The sequence below is a fragment of the Anser brachyrhynchus genome (assembly GCF_964034855.1).
Source record: "Anser brachyrhynchus genome assembly, chromosome: 1".
Taxonomy (NCBI): domain Eukaryota; kingdom Metazoa; phylum Chordata; class Aves; order Anseriformes; family Anatidae; genus Anser; species Anser brachyrhynchus.
The window spans coordinates 120491690-120512408 of NC_137694.1; the positions used below are offsets into that span (position 1 = coordinate 120491690).

At 42.5% G+C, this 20719-nt stretch overlaps 1 long non-coding RNA gene across 1 annotated transcript in view; it reads right to left on the minus strand.

The window, feature by feature from the left end:
• Positions 1-296: 296 nt before the first annotated feature.
• Positions 297-20719, minus strand: part of LOC308187470 — a 55698-nt gene continuing 35275 nt past the window's right edge. The window contains exons 6-9 of the long non-coding RNA XR_013944713.1: positions 18883-19060; positions 18730-18789; positions 15058-15561; positions 297-12892 (exon numbers count right to left, since the gene is read on the minus strand). This is a non-coding gene — a long non-coding RNA (uncharacterized lncRNA). The remainder of the gene's footprint in view (positions 12893-15057; positions 15562-18729; positions 18790-18882; positions 19061-20719) is intronic.

A 20719-nucleotide genomic window follows, 5' to 3' on the forward strand; every position in this document is an offset into this window, starting at 1 on the left:
TGCATTGTTAAAAACACAACAGAGGATCAAATGACATTAAAAGAGAAACAAACATAAAAGCTTCTTTCTAGAAGATGAACTGTCAACATTCACAGAATCCATCTTTAATTCAGCAAAAACATAAAAAGGAAAAAATACAAACAAAAATTCACATTGCTCATTAAAGAAGATTTGGAAGTCTACTTTACCCATTTTTTAGAATGTCTTTTTGTCAAGTTAGTAGACTTGTGGACTTAAAAAAATTATCTTTGTTCACCTAGGGGTTGAAATAGGAACACTGTATAAACAGAAAGATAAGCAAATACGTAGAAAACATATGCAAAAATCAGTAATTATATAAAATCTCTTCATTTCTAACATTTTTCAGCATGTCTGATGATTTCTATAGTGACATCTGTTCAAACTGTGACCAGCCCCCCTAGCCCCTCTGAACTTCATGATGTTTGATTCTTGAGGCAAAGTCCAGGGCTCTGTTACTGTTTTTATTAGAGTCCCTGAGAGTTTTGCCATCCACTTGTTTCTCACTTTGATGAGAAAAAATCAGGCTCATGTTGCTGAAACCTAAACCAGAGGCTATTTCCAATGTGATATTTTTGCACAGTCATTTCAGTACCTGGGCACAAGAACAAATGTGGGAACATATAATCCAGTCTCTGTTCTCACTGGTGAGTATGTGTGATACATCCTATTAAAAAGGACAGATATACCTAAACCAGCACTTTTTTTTTTCATTACTTTTTTTTCCTTTCTGTAACAGTGAGGCCTATTGGTCAGACTGACAACCCAAGTGAACATTAGACGTTATTGCCCTTCCAGAAATGAAGAATGTCAGGGGAGGTGCAACACTGCAGCTTTTTCTCGGGCCAGCAGGTCAAATGCAGATATCCTCGGCTCTACTTTGGAATGATTTGTTGCTCTTAGTTAGCATACCAGGGTTGATTTTTTTTTCCTGTTCTCGTTCCTCTTTGCTACTGAGGGCAGTATTTAGCTGCATAAATGTAAATGTCTGAGACTTTGTTTGCTGTTTGGATATCCCAACCAGCCCATAGCTGCCTCTCCAGAAGGCATGGCTTGTGACAAAGCGCTGTGTCATGTCTTTCAATCCTCTGCAAACATCTGCAAACCATACCTGAGGGTATCTTAAGTGACCCTACATGTTTATATTTAGGCAAGTGGTTCATGTTGTGATTGCCAGCATTGCTTTTCACTCTGCAATTGGCTCTCTCCAATCTCCAGGTAAGATCTTGCACCTGGAAAGTCAATGAGACTCTTGATTGTGGTTTCAGCTGCCTCAGGTGGAGCTGTCTTGAAGATTACACTCACAGCCAGTCTGTGGCTCACAGAGTAGGGACCAGGACCCAGAATGAGAACTGACATCTGATGGAGGGAAGCCTGTGCAGAATATAAGATGGAGTGCAGTGATCCCTAACTGTGTTCCTTCCTGAGAAGGCATATTGATGGGTGTTGCATAAACTGAAGTCTGTGGATGCCTTAGAGGCTAAGGTTACTTAGAAGCATGGGACTGTGGCTTTGTTGTGAGTTCAAATGGCTGGGTATGACTAGATCCATGTGAAATACAAATATATTTAATTACAGAGAAAGAAAGTAATGAACAACTTCCTGTACAGTGCTTGCAACTACAGTATTTGTGATATCAGACTGGAAGTTCTCTAGTTGTTTTCAATTTTTATTTCAATATTTCAAATACTTTTAAATAAAAAGATAGAAGGACTTTTCAAATCATATGAATGAAAACAGACATACCTGTATTTGAAGAGAAAAGGAGTTCCTGTTGTAGTGTTGATTATAAAACCCTTTATATCACTGGCAGATAGAGCAAATACTATTTGTTCTTACAGACTGATAGTATCTATATCTTTGTGGAGCATGAGGTTAATGTTTGGTTTTCTTGAGTGAACCTGAGAGTTTCTTGCTGATTGATCTCAACTCAGCTGCTGAAACCCTTCAGAAAAGCAACACAGACAGGAGATTGGGGAATAGCAGAACAACATGCCTTAGATAGCAGGAAGGTGCTCTGTTAGGGAGGTACAGGCAAGAAACAGTCTTGCTTTCCCTGTGGGAGAGAGCAGATACCTTTAAACATCTTGACTTCTTAAGAATGGGGCTCACAGAATCATAGAATGGTTGGAAGGGACTTTTAAAGATCATTTCCAACCCCCTGCCATGGGCAGAGATACCTTCCACTAGACCAGGTTGTTTAAGGACCCATCCAGCCTGGCCTGGGAGGAAGCACTACAATTTCTCTTGGCAACCTGTTTCAGTGCCTCACCACCCTCAAAATGAAGAATTCCTTCCTTATATTTAATCTAAATCTACTCTCTTTTAATTTAAATGTGATAGCCCTTGTCCTATCACTACATGCCCTGGTAAAAGAGTCTCTCCCCGTCTTTCCTGTAGGAATCCTTTATGTATTAGAAGGCCGTTATAAGGTCTCCCCAGAGCCTTCTGTTCTCCAGGCTGAGCAACCCCAACTCCTTCAGCCTGTCTTCATGGGTGAGGTGCTCCAGCCCTCTGATCATCTTTGTGGCCCTCCTCTGGCCCCTTTCCAACAGGTCTCTTTCATGCTGGGAAACCTAGATCTAGATGTAGTACTCTAGGGTGGAGTCTCATGAGGGTGGAGTAGAAAGGGAGAATCACTCCCCTCAGCCTGCTGGCCACGCTTCTTTTGATGCAGCCCAGGATATGGTTGGCTTTCTGGGCTGCAAGTGCCCTGTACGGGGTCTGGCTGGGATGGAGTTACCTTTCCCTGCAGCGGCCCAATACAGTGCTGTGCTCTGCACTTGTAGCTAGAACAGCGCTGGTATCACACCAGTGTTGTGTCTACCACTGAGCAGTGCTGGCACAGCATCAAGACTCCCTCCACACATGCCCCCCACAGCCATAAGGCTGGGGGTGGGCAAGACGTGGGGAGGGGACATCACCAGGGCAGCTGCCCTAAACCGACCAAAGGGATATTCCATACCTTGTGGTGTCACACTCAGCAATAAAAGGTGGGAAAGGGGAAGGAGAGGGGGGGCCCTCGTGATGATGTCTGTCCTCCCAAACAGATGCTACACATACTGAGGCACTGCTTCCTGGGACGTGGCTGAACATCGCTTGTTGATGGGAAGTAGAGAATAATTTTTTTCTTCCCTCTGTGCTTCTGCGTGGCCTTTGCTTGTTTGTTTTCTTTCTTTCTTTTTTTCTTTTTTTTCTTTCTTTCTTTCTTTCTTTCTTTCTTTCTTTCTTTCTTTCTTTCTTTCTTTCTTTTCCCTTTAATTAAACTAACTTTATCTCAACCCAAGAGTCTTTTTTTTTTTTCTTTCCAGCATACTTTCTTTTTCCCCTCTTCTTCTGAGGAAGGGAGTGAGAGAGCAGTTGTGGTGGAGTTCAGCTGCCCAGCAAGGTAAAACCACCACATACCCACTGCCAGCTCATGTCCAATTTTTCATGCACCAGCACCCCCAGGTCCTCTGCAGGGCTGCTCTCAATCCATTCATCACACAGTCTGTACTGATGTTTAGGATTGCTCTGACCCAGATGCAGGACCTTTCACTCGGCCTTGATGAACTTCATGAGGTTCATGTGGTCCCACCTCTGAAGCCTGTCAAGATACCTCAGGATGGCCTCCCTTCCCCCCAGACTGTCACCTGCATCACTCAGCTTGGTGTCATTTGCAGATTTCCTGGGGGTCCACTCAATCTTACTGTGTCATTTATAAAGATAGTAAACAGTAGTGATCTCAACACTGAGGGACTGATCCCCTGAGGGACATCACTCACTACTGGTCTCCACAAGGACATTTGAGCTGTTGACCACTACTCTTTGGATGTGGCCAACCAGCCATTTCCTTATCCACCAAACAGGTTGTGCAGCACAGCAAAGAAAGAAATATTTTTTTGGCAGATTCACTAAATCTGTCAAACTGTTACACAGAGGGGTTGCAAACTACTAATACCAAATAAAGCTACAAAGCACATTTGCTAATAAAAAGAAAAACAAAGTTACATGTTTGCGATGTCAAACAAGATGCATTTTTTATCTGTGGTTTTCAAATGTCATTGTGAAGGCCAAAAATAGGAAAAAAAGTCATGAATAATGGCCATTACCACCTCTGTGAAAGACAATGATGGACAACAGTTATGTGCCCTGAGGTGGTCCTCACATAGGCTTTCTCCTTCACAGATGTTCAGAGAGTTCTTTTCTCTGCTTTGTCAGGAGTCAGCTCAAACAAATGAACAAAAAAATCAATACATCCCTTCATCAGGAACAGCTTGCAGAGTTCATGAGAGGCTCCTGCAGCTTGCCAAGAGCCCATGACTCCTCTAGCTCACCCCACCCAGCAGCAGCTGCTACCCTGACTTTCCTTAGGGGTTTTCTGGGAGGTCCCTGCAATACCAGAACCAGCTCCCTGAGTATCAAGATGATCTCAAAGCAAAGCCTTGAAACTGCTGTTCCTGTTGACTGCCTCTTTTCACTCCACTCATCAAGGTGCATTAGGCTTATGATCTCGCACTAGTCTGTGAAGAGCAAGGGACAATTCAGCTATCTGCCTCAACCATTTCTCTGAAGCTTGGAGTTACCTGTCTCTGAACACAGAGAACAGATCTCTGGACTTTGATGGAGACATGTTCAGACTAAACACTGAGCTTGTAGAAAGATAGAACAGAAGAACCTGAAGCAACACGTCTACATACAGTTTACAATTTAGACAGTAGGGGCAGGCAAAGGAAGAAGCATTGTCTCTGCTTTTTAGATTGCTGACTGCAGAAGAACTGGGATGACTGGTCTGCATGAAGGGCTCATAGGAATGCAGTGAAGAAAAGTTTGAAAACTGGATAGGCCAGCCAGCCAGAAACCTTTTTCATTTGTGTTGTTTGTCTGTTTGTTTCATATTTAAGAAAGGCTGCTAAGTTGAGATTCATCTACATAAACTTCACATACATATTTACACTGTGTATGATATATATATAAGCATACTAAGGGCTACTGTGGGACTTAGAAATATCCTCCACACATCCATCTAGTTTCATCACATGCTGTTAGTCTTTGTTATCTTTTCACAGTCAGCAGTTCTCTACTTAAAAAATAATAATAATAATACTGTGTGGCTTATTAGATGAGGGGAGAGCAGTGGATACTGTCTACCTAGACTTCACTAAGGCTCTTAACACTTCCTCCCATAAGGTACTCATAGAGAAGATGATGAAGTATGGGCTGGATGAGACAGTGAGGTAGACTGAAAAATGTTCATTCCAGAGGGTGGTAATCAGTGATACAGTCTAGCTGGAGGACAGGAACTAGTGTTGTACAGCAGGGGTCGATACTGGGTCCAGTCCTGTTTAGTATCTTCATTAATCACTTGATGATGAGGCAAAGCATTTTCTGAGCTAATCTGCAGATGACCCAAAATGGGGAGTTGTGGCTGGTAGGCCAGAGGGTTGCACTGCCATCTGGAGGGACGTGGACAGGCTGGAGAAGTGGGCTGGCAGGAACCTCCTGAAGTTGAATAAAGGCAAGGGCAAAGTCCTGCAGGAGGAACAACCCCAGGCACCAGCACCTGCTGGGGGCTACCCAGCTGGAAAGCAGCTCTGCAGAAAAGGACATGGGGGTCCGGGTGGACACCAAGCTGAACGTGAGCCAGCAATGTGCCCTTGTGACAAAGAGGGTTCATGATATCCTGGGCTGCATTAGGCAAAATATTGTCAGCAGGTGGAGGGTGGTGATCCTCCTCCTGGTGAGGCCACCTGGGAGTACTGAGCCCAGTTGTGGGCTCCCCAGTACAAGAGAGACATGGACATGCTGGAGAGAGACCAGCAAAGGGCCACAGAGAGGAAAGGACAGAAGCATCTCTCCTATGAGGAAAGGCTGAGAGACCTGGGACTGCAGCCTGTAGAAGAGAAGGATGAGGGGTGAATCTTAGCAATTCAATAGCCATCTGGACATGGCCCTGCGCAGCTTGCTGTAGGTGGCCCTGATTGAGCAGAGGGCATTGGACTAAATGGCCTTCAAGTATCCCTTCCAACATCAGCCATTCTTTGAAAAATTATCTGAGACTAGATTTTGATTGAGAATTTTTGATAAATTACTTATTTCAATAGATGATTTCCATTTCAGCTTTTAGGGGAAAAAAAAAAAAAAAAGTGTGAACTTTGGGAGTTTTTCCCATTTGCAAGACTTCTGTTCAACAACTTTTACTAGTTTCATTTGAAAAGGTACTTGAAAATTAAATGATCCATAATTTTCAGATTGCCAGTCCTTGAAAACTTTCAGGATTTCAGTTTTCTTTCCCTATTCTGTGCAAGGAAGAAAAAAAATATCTCAAAATGTCCTCTGGGATATAACAAATAATTTCCTTCCCACTCCCTATCATCCCCAAGTGAAACACTGGTACCAACAGAATCAACAGAAGATTACCACTCACAATTGCCTTAGGCTAGGCAATATCCTTATGGATTTTATTATGCACTCCATTTTAAGTATAAAGAATTTATTTTTACACTGATAGAATCTTTCAAAGCAGTGAGCTTTCTGAAGCTCAGTCTCTGTGAAGTTGCTAACCTTTTTAATTAATGCCATGAAGACACTCAATTCTCCTTTGTACAATACAGTGAATTTAAATAAGTTAAAACAACAAGAAGAAAAAAATCTCATTCTCTGGTCCTTATGAATTATTTGCACAGTCCTGCCAAAACTGCAAGATTTTATATCCACAAAGCTTTCCTTTTGCACCTTCAGATGGGGCAAAAATTCTCCTTTCTTCATTGTCAATGCGATAAGGTCTACAGTATGTGACCATGCATATTTCGAAACCTAGAGAAGCATAAGTAGAATTCAGTGTACTATTGAAAGTATTGTGTTCAGCCTTCAGGGTGAATTTTCTGATGCTGAAAGATTCAAATTAGACTTTTCAAGCTATTTTAACTTTATTTTTGACATGCAATATATAACATGGATATGTGAGATAACACAGTATTAGTTATCTTGTCACAAGGTTTGATAAGCTCATAAAGAATATTAGCAAAGTGGTGTTTAGCTCCCCACCTTTGTTCACTGGGGAAGGATAGGTAAGGTGGAAACCACTAGTGATGAGTTCAGAGAATGTGACTCAAAAAGATTTGCCTATTTCCCTTTATCTTGTAGCTTAGAGAATAAAGGGACTGTGAGAGGTAAAGAAGTCCTATGAGAAAGAGGGCAACAGACTGATGAAGTAAGCTGTTTATGATAGTATCTAATTTGTCAGCAAGGGGTCATAGCCTGACACTCTCCTACCCTGGTAGCAAACATTTTCTGATGTGCAGACAGACTGTCTATTAAAAAATAAATAAATAAATAAATAAAAGAGGCTGTAGAGCAAAACAAATACTCAAAGTCAGCCTCAGATACAGAAGAAGAGTGCTTACAGAATGGCTGGATACACTTTTCCAAGAAAAGAGGTCAGAAAGGTGCCATCACTAATGAGATTTGAACAACGTAGAAGGTGCTGATTAATTGTAAAGCTGTACAGAAACAGTTTTTTGTGGACCATATGGTCTTCTCCTGCCCTCAAACACTCCTGTCTAATCTGAATTAAAGGTCTGTATCTAACCCTCCAGAATATGAGTAAATTGGGTGCTGGGTATGAAATACAGCTTTTCTGTCAACATATAGACCATGTAATATCTTAGCATGAGGGAACGTTGTTCTTACAAAGAGTGGTAAAGAATGGAAAGCATCTGCTAAAGCACATAATGTAGAAAGTCTCTTGCACATCTGCAGCCCCTGCTTAGAGGTGGACCCAGAAGCAGGACATACAAAGGTCTCTGATATTCAGAACTGGTTAACAAAGAGACATTTTACTACCCAATTCAGTCACTGGAGAACAGAGTGCCTATTGCCAGGAAAATTCCTACCTTATCAAGTCTGAGTTTCTTAAAAGTTTAAGCCCATGCACGTTCCTTTCGTAGACCAAGGTGGCACCAGAAATGACATATTACTCAAAATTGTAACATGTAGCCCACCCACCAGCTCACCTACCAATGACTTAAAATCTCAGTGAGCCCTTGGTGTATCTCAGTTCGTTGTACAGATTTGCAGGGACTCACATACAATTGTCAGCATTGTTATCAGAGGCAGTGCATTCACTTGCTTTGGCAACGTTGTACTGGTCTGTCATGATGAATGTCCATCTGTGTCTTTCCAGTGCAAGACTGACATTAATGTTCTTTATCTTCATCCTTCTGAAAGCTGCAGATGGTACAGCTTCTCCTGCCTCATTACACAATGATTTGATGAAGAAACTCGTAAGACCAGGGACATAGCTGGTGTGTTGTTGTGGTTATCTGCAGCTACTTTACATGTCAGTTGCGCTATGTCTCATTCATGAAGTAATACCAGTTGCAAAGATGCAGCATCATGTTGTTTGTCTTGTTCAACTATTATTGTGGGGTCTCACACTTTTGCAGATCTCCAGTTCCTCAGTCTCTCATGCTATAATCCATGTCATTGCAAATTTCCTGTTGAAAATGTTTCAGTTAGATATAGATCATATTTCAGTTGACACATCTTAACATTAAGCTGCTTTAGTTATTATTCAGGGTCCAAATCCTTCACCTTTTCCAAGAGACACTTTGTTATTCGAACAGCATTTCTACCAAGATGTTGGACCTGATTACCAGAAATTAGGATTTAGATGTCTAACCCTAAATTTTGCCACAAATTGCTTAATTTATGCTCATTGTTGTGATCACACAAGAATTATTGTCACAGGCAAAACAGGCTCAAACTAGGGAGATTAATTTATTGCCTTTCACTAGCAGACCAGAGCACTGAGAAACTAAAAGCAAACCAAAACACCTTTCCCCATCCACCCTCTCCCAATTCGTTCTCCCAAGCACTGCAAGGGAACGGGTAATGGGGGCTGCGGTCAGCCCCTGACGCTTCGTCTCCGCCGCTCCCTCACGGTCCCTCTCTGCCCCTGCTCCACGCGGGGTCCCTCCCACGGGATGCCGTCCTTCCCGAACTGAGCCTGCGGGGGCTGCCCACAGGCAGCAGCTCTTCCAGCACTGCTCCCACACGGCTCCGTACCACGGGGTCCATCCATCCCCCAGGAGCAAACTGCTCCAGCACGGGTCCCCCACGGGCGGGCGGCAGCTCCCCCCAGACCCCCTGCTCCTGCGTGGGCTCCTCTCCACGGGCTGCAGCTCCGGCCCAGGGCCTGCTACTGCGGGGGCTCTCCATGGGCCGCAGCCTCCTCCAGGCCACATCCACCTGCTCCACGTGGGCTCCTCCACGGGCTGCAGCGTGGAGATCTGCTCCGTGTGGGACCCATGGGCTGCAGGGGGACAGCCTGCTCCACCGGGGGCCTCTCCCTGCACAGGCCGCAGGGGAACTGCTGCTGCCTGCCTGGAGCACCTCCTGCCCTCCTGCTGCACTCACCTGGGGGGCTGCAGGGCTGGGTCTCAACCCTCTCCCCCAGCTGCTGTTGCATGGTGTTTTTTCCCTTCCTTAACTCTGCTGTCCCAGAAGCCCACCCCGCGTCACTCCCTGTCTGGGCTCTGGCCAGCAGCGGGTCCCTTTTTGAGCCGACATGGGGCAGCTGCTGGGCTCTGCTCACAGAGGCTACACCTGGAGCCCCCCCACTACCAAACCCTTGCCATGTAAACCCAATACAGTCTCTTTCTTCTTTTCTAAATACGCATACCGCAAGTATAGTACAGATCAAGTACTGCTGATTACTTTAAAAGAGGCAGCCATGAGATCACCCTGCTCTTTGTGTAAAACCATAGCAACCACAACAAATTTCATGTCAACAAACTGTAGCAACAGCATAAGTCTTTTTAAGGCCAGGCCTTATTAATTTTAAGAATTTATGTCCACTAAAGTCATTGGGAAATTGAAAATCTGTAGTGAACTACAGGGAAAATGGACCAGATCCTCCACAGGTTATGCAATTATCAGCATTGCCAAGCCAGCCATTACAGAGCCATGCTTCAGGGAACAAAAGAGTCATTCTAAGCTTGGCTGTTCTTATATATATAAAGTAGAGCATGACAATAGGAAACAAATGTTGCAGATGCCATGATGCTTTCCACAGTCTCTAGGCAGTCTGAACATCACCGTTGAAATAGGGACAACCCCTCTGTCACTGCAGGGTAGTAAAAGTGAGGCCTATCCATAGCATCCCTCCTCTAACAACACCTTCACTGTAATTTCTACCTGGAAAAAGAAGCTGCAAGCCTCAACAGCCTATCCAAATATGCTAAGAGACTACTAAATCATGGAAAGAAAGCCTGGCTCTTTGTCTATCCAGAGCAAGTGGGAGCCCTGAACATTTCATAGGAAAGATTCCTTCCCTGAATCTGCAGCTGAAGATAAGAAACAACAGCAGAACACCGTCATATAAGCAGTAGAGGCAAACAGCATCCAGAGGCTTTCTAGCTTCCTCTAGAAAGTAGATCAGCAGCTTATCAGCCACACAGCTCATACTTTTGACCTATATTGTTCTTAGTCCAGGGGGCAATAATCCTCATCCTTAGTCCAGGGGGCAAAACAAAACCATTACTGTTCCACGTATTGGTCACGTTACACTAAGAAGCAACTGTTGCCAAGTAGGATGCCCATTTCAATTCAGCCAAAACAGAATGCAGGAGGCTAATTATAAATAATTGAATTGCCTTTTGATGATCTAACATCCATGGTCCAGTCTAGATATTAAATCGAGCTAGATATTAAACCTCTAGCCAGGATGAAAAAACTTCCATTCAGAATTTATAACTGCAGCAAGCAGTAATATTGGGTCACTTGGTTGAGGTCAAAGTGCATTATCCTGCACCATAGAAGCCCAAGAATGGAGGAGAAGAACGGGAATGTTCCACATCTATTGCATAACAGGATGCCTGTTTTGCTGGGATTGGTCACAGACTTCCGTAACCTTAACGATATCCTGACACTACTTCACTGATCTTTAAATCAAATGTCCCTATGTCTGTGTTGCCTCTTAGGAGATTTTATCCTGTAGAAATAAGCAGAAAGAAATATGCTGCAGATATCAATGACAAGCCTTCATTCTCACCACACCCAACACGCTTCAGCATAGGCACCTTTCTGAATTGCTAAACCTTCAGGACTTAGCTATGTAGAGTGAAAGAGAATGGACCTTCCATGATGCTGTTATGTTGACATGATTTTCTCTGACATCAGATTCTTCATCACTTGACCTTCTAGTAAATCAGAGGAAAACCCATAGACATGCATCCTACCTTCCTGGCTTCAGATGCAGACTCATACGCTTGCTCACAAATGCGCTCATGCTAGTGCCTTCACTCTACCAGCACACGGACAGCTATACAGAAAGGTCAAATCAACTGCATTTGGCATTCCTCGTAAACATTATTTTAAAATCTGGTAAACATGCATAGTCATGAAATACATGTTCAGAAAATACATAATAAAAATGCAAGATTCTTCAACATTTAGGAGGATAAGCTTGTCTTTGTGATGACTGCGCTAGCAAGAAAACTAACATTTAAGTCTTTAGCATTGTCTCTGGCCCATATTCAGGAAGCTTACATTTCACCTAGCTCTCTTTTTTTGTTCCCTGCCACTGGTCCCAGGCCTTCAAAAATGCCAAGTGACATTTCAAGGCACTCTGTTCTAGTCACAGTTTTGGAACCACTGAAAGGCTGGCCCACTGTTAGGGAATGGAAATGGGACAGAGAGAGTAGTCTGAGTGCCCCAGAGATACCATGCTTATGACTCCGTTAGGATTGTAGAAAGGCAAATGTCAGATTTTTCTCTTTCTCCTCCGTGACTTGTTAGGAACACAGTATGTAGATCGTTATCCTCATTCATCCCTCCATTGTATTGCAATGTATAAATAACTTCTTTATCCAAACCTGTGTCTGCTAGGGAGTTAGCAAAAAGAGCAGGCCAATGCAGGTGAGGCTGCCACAGCTCCATGCCCCCAGGTCCAATCTGTAGCGAGGCTGAACATCTTTTCCAATTAGGCACACACACAAATGCATGTATATCACACATATATACATGCACAGGACAGCACATGCGCATCAAGCACTCATACAAACACAGACAGCACCAATGGCCCCATCTTGTTCCCTCCCCTGGCTGATCAGAATGGAGGTCTGTTACTATGAAGTATACACATCAGCGCACACCTGCACACAGACACGTATGTAAGTGGGTCTTGCACTCAACACTTAGACCCCACAGTGTCTGGCAGGCTGTCTGGAGCCCCTGGTCCCTCCAGTAGCCAGCTCTTCCATGTGTCTCACCCTCAGAGATACCCCCTCGGCTTCCTTGCCACTGCACCTACCCACCAGCTCATCCAGCTTGGTCTTTGCTAGTTGATCACACCCTGATACAAACCTCCACACTCAATGCTGGCACCTTCATCTTGCAGTCCCACCCCAGCTGCTGACACCCAACCTCCTTGATCCCTCTCTTTCCCCACATTTTGTTCCTCCCTAAACACCCCGTACTGTCTTGTGTGATCCCTGAATGTTCTTCCTTTGCATCCCGTGATGAGTCCTGTATTCCTGTAGCCAGCAACCTTGTACTGCAAGGCACTGCAGAACACCTCTCCATTGATTCACTGGGTGGGCATCCCTCAGCCCATGGTGCATCTTGGTGTATCTTCTTGGTGCACAGAGATGAGGTTTTTTATCACATAATCTGACAATGTCCTGCATATATACATTCTTATATTACTATTCCTGATAGTGTCATCCTTTATTGTACATCTTCTTTAGCCCAGTGACACTCCTGAGAGCAAATACTGACAAACGAGAGAGCTACCAGACTAAGAAAAGGATAGCAGCGTTATTTCTTGGTAATGAGGACCTCCTGATTGTGCACTCCTGCATCTGCATCTGAAACATCTGGACAACTGCATCTGAAACAAGACCAAAGTTAACAGCATTTAGGTGTATCCTATTATACAGTTGTCCTAACAGGGCAGCCACAGTACTGGAACAGCCTGATGTCTCCTTTAGTGTCCTGCAATGTTATTAACCACCTGATTATCTCCTTACCAGAAGGACGGAAGGCTTCTTTTTATTCTCATTTGCTTTACACCAACTTCAGATGATTAATCCTGAAATATGTATATTAAGATCCACTTTCTGTTTCTTAAATAACTGTAAAGACTCAGATCTACTTTCTGTTTCAGAGCTCAGTTTTGTACCAGCCTTGGTGGAGTCTCTGTCCTCACAGTTGGAATTACTTGATGATAAGCATGACAAATCAAGAAAAGATATCTGATGTGGTCCTTCAGACTTCCAGGCCAGCTTCTGGTCTGTCTGTGGATATTTATCCTATCCTTTGGTCTTAATTTCTGTCCCACCAAAATTTGCTTTTCTGTGATAGTGTGAAAATTACTATCTCTGCTGTAAACTAAACTCCTCTCTCAGTATTGCAGAAGACAGCAGGAACCTTCTTTAAAGTAGGAAAGCAGCACTTAATCTGCACACAATAAGAAGAGTTCAATTGACTTTATCATCTTATTTGCTAAGTCTTGTCCTTTAGCTAGTCAATATTTGTAATGAGTAAGCCTGTCTTCCTCAAAGTTTATCTAAAGGTTTTCCAAACCATTTAAGGTTCATGAGTCTTAAAGCTATTATACATTTTCTTCACAGGTTTTCTAGAATTTTCTGGAGTGTTCTACATTTCACATTGACATCAGGCAAGGGAAAATAATCTCCTGCTCACACCAAATGGGCAGACTGAATCTAAGGTTGCTAATAGATATATAAGCCATCTAGCCATCAAAAAGTACATTCCACTTAGGATCCAGTATCTTGAAAAAGATCATCTTTCATGATGAAGACTTTTTCATAGCTTTATAGTATCTCAATTTCAAAAATGCAGCCATGAAAAAGGAAAAATTAAGTTGAAAATATTGTTTTAAGGTAATTCATTAAACCTTCATCACTGGTTTGATTCCACCTGGAGAGAAAATCCTGTATACTGCACCAAATACAGTCAACTGCACAGTATATACTATACTGTATATAGTATATAGTATATGTATAGTATATACAGTATAGTATATACTATATATATAGTATTCTATAGTATATATACATATACTATAGTATACTTATAGTATATATATATAGCATACTACAGTATATACATATACTATAGTATGCTATATATATACAGTACAGCATATACTGTATATACAGTATAGTATATACTGTGCAGTATATGCATGTCATATGTATACTATGTATAGTATTGCACACACAAACACAACATAGTACATTAAAAGGAATATATGCTATATGAACATTTTTTAGATTTGTTACTGTTATATGCATTGATTGTGCATTTAAATATGAAATATTAAATATGAAAAAATGCAGTAAGATGATAAATTGCTGATAATGAATGCCATAGAGGTAAACAGCAAAAGATCTTAAACTTGAAATCATTTAAGTATTGTAAGGGAAGAGGGGAGCTTGCACCAAAACAATGAAAGATTTGATGCAGTGGAAAATAAATTATTCCTCATCTAAGGGTGAGAAAACCTATGGAACCTGAAGTAGCTCCAGAAATCATACCAGCAATATCACTGGGAGAAAATATTAAGGGTAAGAAACAAATTTTGCAGGGGATCTGTAACGATGTTGTATTCAAACAACAGCTCCTGTTGGAAACAATGGTCAAGATTTTGAGCACACAAACCAGACTTCAAGAGCATCCTAATGACAGGTATTACAAGCAGCATTACAAGTTCTTGCAGAAATATTTACTGTGAAGGAAGAATGGAATATCACAAGTTCAGCCATTCACAGCAGCGTAGCTAAAGTTGGATGCCTGAAGTGTGTAAACAAGCCCCTTATGGTTTTTTTTCACTGATTGCAGGAATTTCACATCGTGCAGCTGCGACTCCCATCCAGAATATATCTTTCCTAATTAGCTTGTGTATATCTTTAAACTACATGTTATATGGGCTATTAAACAGAGGAAAGGCAAATTAAGAATGAATCAATCTCTTTCACCAACCACTTCCCAAAGCCAAGTTACAGTGTGTACCTGCGAGCATGGGTGTACCTGATGGGATCTGTGATGGAGCTGGTGCTCCTGGTCAGTTCTGCTTCACAGTCCAGCCATCCAAATCTCCTCCATGCCTGAGTGCTTGCTCAGTAAAGTCATTTATCTGAACCCTTCTGTTTCCTTGTCTCTGGCTTATGCATCCCAAAAACAGTCATTGAGGAGGCACACAACAGATCTCTGCAAACTTGGGGCAGAATTAGATGGTACCAGGAGAGGAATAGCTTCTCTCTCACACAGACACCCATATTCCTCTGTCTTACTCCTGTGGGTTCTCCTGAGAAAAGGAAAATAGGATCCCTCTCATAACTCTCCTGAATTTTGATTGTTCACAACCAAAATTAAGTCAAATGCACAAAGGCTATGCATATTTCAAAAGCGAAGCCAGCTGCTTCGTCACAGTCCCAGCTACCTGTGTGTTGCCACTGAGCACCCAGCAGGCTACTCTGAAATCCTGGGGAAGTAAAGACTTCTGAAGAAGTGTGTTGTGTATCAGGAACATTCCTATTAAAAAACAAAACAAAAAAAAACCAAAAAAAAACCCCACTGTTATTTCTGTTTGGAAATCAAAGAACTTGCAGAGGCAGGGCTCCTTAAACTGATGTAAATCTCCACACAGTTTCCATAGCAAGAAGGGTATTTCCCTGTACTTTGTTTGTTGTAAAGCACTGCTTACTGATATTAGGAAGCAACAAAACTAATCAAGACTCTCCTCATCCTAGCGTCTTGACAACAAAATTACTAAATAAATGAGCAACCCAGCTCAAGCATTTGCCATGCCCTTTCAATGATGTTCTTTCACATGTGATTGCCCTTTTTCAGCTCCTGTTTGCAGCTCCTTTTCCCTTTCTTTCTCTCCACCTTTTGAACAGGAGACTTTCTCACTCAGAAAAGCCCATTCCGCAGCAATTTTAAACCAGAAGATCGAAGCACCAGCTCCTGGTCTATGAGAACAGACATCCTCACTCTCCACTGCTCTACATTACCCTGAGCACTTCTCACAGGGAGGAGAAGCAACATTTCCTTTGAGTGGGATATTCAGGAAATTTGGGAGTTTTTCCATTCAGGGATCAGAGTTTCCTTACTGTTTCCTCTGCACATATCTGCTTGGAAACTGCAAACCCAATTCTTTATGCTGAAACCCAATCCTCCTTCACAGGGGGTCTTTCATGAAAGTTTTCATCCATCTGAAAGGTCTGAAAGGGCAAGGAGAAGAGAGGCTTTTTTTTTTTTTTTTTTTTCCCTCCTGCAGCTGCTCTCCATGAACTAGCTGGCAGCTGCATTGCCCATATTTTTCTCCAGGACTTTTAGGATGTGGCACCCACAACGCTACCAGTTTCTAATCACTCAAAGAAACTTGGAACTTTGTTCATAGTCATCAGCCTGTTCCCTGGAAGAAATAAGCTGTTTTTCTGCACTGTTGTCAAATATTTAGTGTTAGTCACTGCTTGTAATTTCTTAGCCCCGGTGCTCAGACTTCAGTCCTCAACAATGTGTCATTTTTCCCACACTTTGCTGGTCTTCTATGTTTCCCATTAGGCAGTCACCAGGATGACAAATACAACAGCAGTCTCCAGTTCAGCCTCCTGAGTGTTCTCAGCCAGTACATCAAAAATATAATGCCTTTTCTTTTTCTTATTTAATAACACTATCAGGGTGATGGCTGTAGGCATTTGATGGGCTTGTCATATGCTCCACATTTCCATACAGGAAGATGAAGACACTAATAAAATAATTATTTGAATAGCACTTTATGGTTTAAAAGGAGTGATTTGATGTGCATGTATATAAGTCCAGACCCGGAGCTATTATATCCAATTAAAGCATTCTGCACTTGAGCATGCATTACAGTTAGCACACAGGAGCGATAGATTTATTTGTATTTTCAGTCTGGTCATAAAATTGAATCACTGTTTGCCTCCAGCTTAACCCCCTTTCAGCTGAGTGGCTGGAACAAAACTACAGATGAATCTAATAGACTGAATCTCCTCTTTGAAGAGACTGTACATGTCCAAGTTAAATTAGAGCAATTTTCTGTCTCTTGCGTGTTTTGTTTTTTTTTTTTTTTTTGCTTTGTAGTACCATACACTGCTGAGTGTCTCAGAGAAATCAGAGCAGTGGTACCCTTCTGCCAGCTCCATAAGACTAAAGACATAAGCACTGGTCCCTACGTAAGGTGTCTGTGGCAAGTGGCATCACTTCAGCCCATGTTGTCATTGTGGATAGCGCAGCAACAGCTTAACTCATGACCCTCAGTCAGTGTCATGGTATAACGTGGATACACAAATGTAGAGGAAATACAACATTCAGTTTTCAAATAGTACTGGATATTAGTTTCCAGGATTTTAAAGTCTACAATTCATATATCTCTAATATGTATTCACTAAAGGAACATCTTTTGACAAAGAAAACCAATGAATCCCTAATAGAGACCCTCACAGACACAGTCGTTGCACTTCATTGGTCTCAATCATAACAAGAAAGAGATCATTCTGTTGACAAAGTGAATTTTTATGTAATTTTTTATATATTAAAAATTAATCAGGAATATTCACTGGGACGATTTCTTTCCACAGGTGTTATCTATGAGTTACCAATGAATTGCTGTGGTGTTGGAGAGAGTAGAACGGAACAAGTGAGACACCAGATCTTAACAGCCTTGAGAAAACTAATCTGGGCCTCTACCCATACCCTCTTCCATAGGATATTTAAGCTCAGTGCTGAGCATTCACTGAGTTGGAGTTTACGTATGAGCCTTGTGAAATGAGTGTGCTCCAGCTCAGCCACAACTGTGTCTCTGCCTGGCAGGCCCTGACCGAGGGACTGACTTCACAGGTTGACCTTGGGCCTCCCTTGTCTGTCTGGACCTGACTGGCATTCACTGGATCTGACCTGTTGATTGACTTGCTAGCTTGACCTTGGACCTCATGTCTCATCAACATGAGCTTGTCTGGTGATCCAGACACTTGTTGGAGCCTGCCTATGATCTCTGGGCCTGCCCTGCTCTTGTGCTGGGGTTGGTTGGGTGGGCTCTGGCATAGAGGCCTCTGTGGCTCCTGGCTCTCAGAGCTCTGTCGGACATTGCTGCACACCAACATTATCACTTCATGAAGCAAAGTTCTAGTATTTACTTAGCTAGTAAAAAAAGAGTGGGCTGGCATTTGAGGTTGCATGAAGTCAAGCAGAAGCTTTAACTAAGGAGAATAAAAAAATCACAAACTGGAACTAAAGAGGGGAACGCTGCCAAGCATGGAAATTATCTACAGGACCTACAGGAAATTATTCCCATGACCTTGACTTCCATACTGAATAACTTTACCCCTTTAACAACAAATGTCCTAGTAAGATTTCTTCAGATTCATTCCTCAAAAATAGAAAGTATGTGTTGCTTGGTACTGGTACCCTTTCAGGGATCTCCCCTGGCTCTGAAACTGGCCAGCACTTAAATGAATAAGGCAGTGATACTAGACAATTGGAGCCCCTTGGTGTGTGTGTTAATCCTATTAGTCAGAATGATGAAATCTTTAGCTGAACTGTGGCAGGATTATAGCTGGATAAAGGTTTGGTTTGGTTTTCCCATGTTACCATTATGTAATCCCCTGTACTCTCTACAGAATTAATTGATGTCTGTTGTTTCCTCTCCAGGAATTGGGGCTGGGGGCCAGGAGTTACATTAATGAAAAATGTAGCTCAGACGATCAGTAATGAAAAGTCACTGCCACCTGATGTTTCCTGTGATTGAAAGCAGAGGAAATGTTAAATTGTATGGGAAAACTCAGTTTTCATATCTTAAAAAGGTAGTTCTGAGAACCACAAACAGCTTACCTTTCCTTCAAAACCCACAGTCAGAAGGATAAGATTTCAGATCCTTTCCTACCCATGTCCCGTGAAAAATGGATCTTGCTAGGACTGTGTCCAGAGGAGTTATTCACTGACCTTACTGACCCAGTCCTGTGGTCGGGCACATGTTTCACAGTAAGGCAATGGTGGCTTGGAACTGTTCCTGCAGAAGGGGAAGGAAAAACAAAGCATCTGTTTCACTGCTAGTTGTGTCAACTCAACTCATACTGAATATTCAAAATCACTCACAGGGGCAACTGACTGATTCATTCAGTAGCAATTATGTAAGAAGTGGATGCACAAACATAGTTCCTTCGTGTGACAGTTTACCATTCAACCATTTGCCAGATGTGGTACAGCAAAGTGGACTTCCTTCTTGGTGCACCCTTACTGCTTTCTGGAAAGGCCAAGGAGAGAGCATGTAGCCTTTGCTTGCCACAGTTGATAGTAGAGCTCCAGGCTCCAGGTCACAGGTTCTCTGAAGAGGGAAGAAATGCTTGTCTGCAGCGCTAGGGGTGTAACATGGCAGTAAAAGAGGTATGCCCATGCCCATTTTAGGAACTTGCAATGATGCGGGGTTGTGTTGGAGCCAAGGGGTACAAGAACGGGGTATGGAGGTGCTCCCAGGGCCTCATTTTAGGGGATACATGGCTGCAAACAGCATGCAGGCACTGACAGAAGTTGACATTCAGGCATTAACCTGAGAAAGATTTGTTCGAGGATTGCCCTTTTAAACTGAGGAAGCTTTGTAGGATTATCAATCAGACAACTTGTAATAGAGCATCGGCAGACTTACAAGGATATTTAACTATTGACTGGTCAGCTGTTGCATTCACATGAGTAAGTAGGACTTTGTTTTCTGCAAGTAATAGGAAAGGTTACATGGAGAAATACACTAACTTTGAATTGTTTGGTAATTTGAAGATTTGCTGTTTTGTCAATGCATTGATTTGGATGTAAATTGCTCATAGTTTTGTGTCCTTATTAGAGGCACAGTGTTTAGGACAGAAATATCAATATTTTCACTAAATATTATAAGTTATGGTGCATTAGGTTCATTTTTATCTTTTCTTAATGCGTTGCATGTAAAATTGCTCAGTACTTGGGGTTGCGAGGTGTTCATTTTAACGTATTTTTAAAGCTGTATTAAAACATGGCTCAGTTTTATAATGCTTAATTTGCAAAGGCAACCCGGTCACACAAATCCCATTGGCTTCAGAGGCGTTTATTAGTGCTTAGCACCCCTGAAAATCTGGTCATCCTGAGTGTCTGTAACCACATTTTGATCAGCTATTTAGACCTTTATGGTCAATGCACACATCACCTTATCCAGCTCCAGGAGGGACCACTTACAGATGTCTCCTGATTCTCTATTTCAGAGTCAAGAAGGGGATTATACTGATATTGTCTGCCCTCCCTATTTCTCCCTAATATATCAGTGTTATGCAGAAAAGGGAAAAGATCTTCAGTGTTGATCTTTCCTAAAGGCCCTGCTGCCACTGAAGATGCATTTTTTTTCTCTGGTGTAGTATAAGCTCGTCTCTCTGGTTCCTCCCTTGTGCTTCCAGGCGCGCAATAACCATCTGCGTGAAAGCACCACACAGCAGCAAGAACTGTAGAATGCAAATAGGAAATGCAGCAAAATCTCACAGACAAAGGATGTTGTGGGAAACGTTTTAATGTGAGAGCACCCTGCAGGAGGTTGCAGCTCTCAAATTCCCCAATATGCTTTGTGGAATTTGCTCCATCCAGACCCCACTTAAGGCTAAGGCAAGATACGTAGTAGTAGGGAACAAAGTAAGGGGCAACCTCCCTTGGGAGA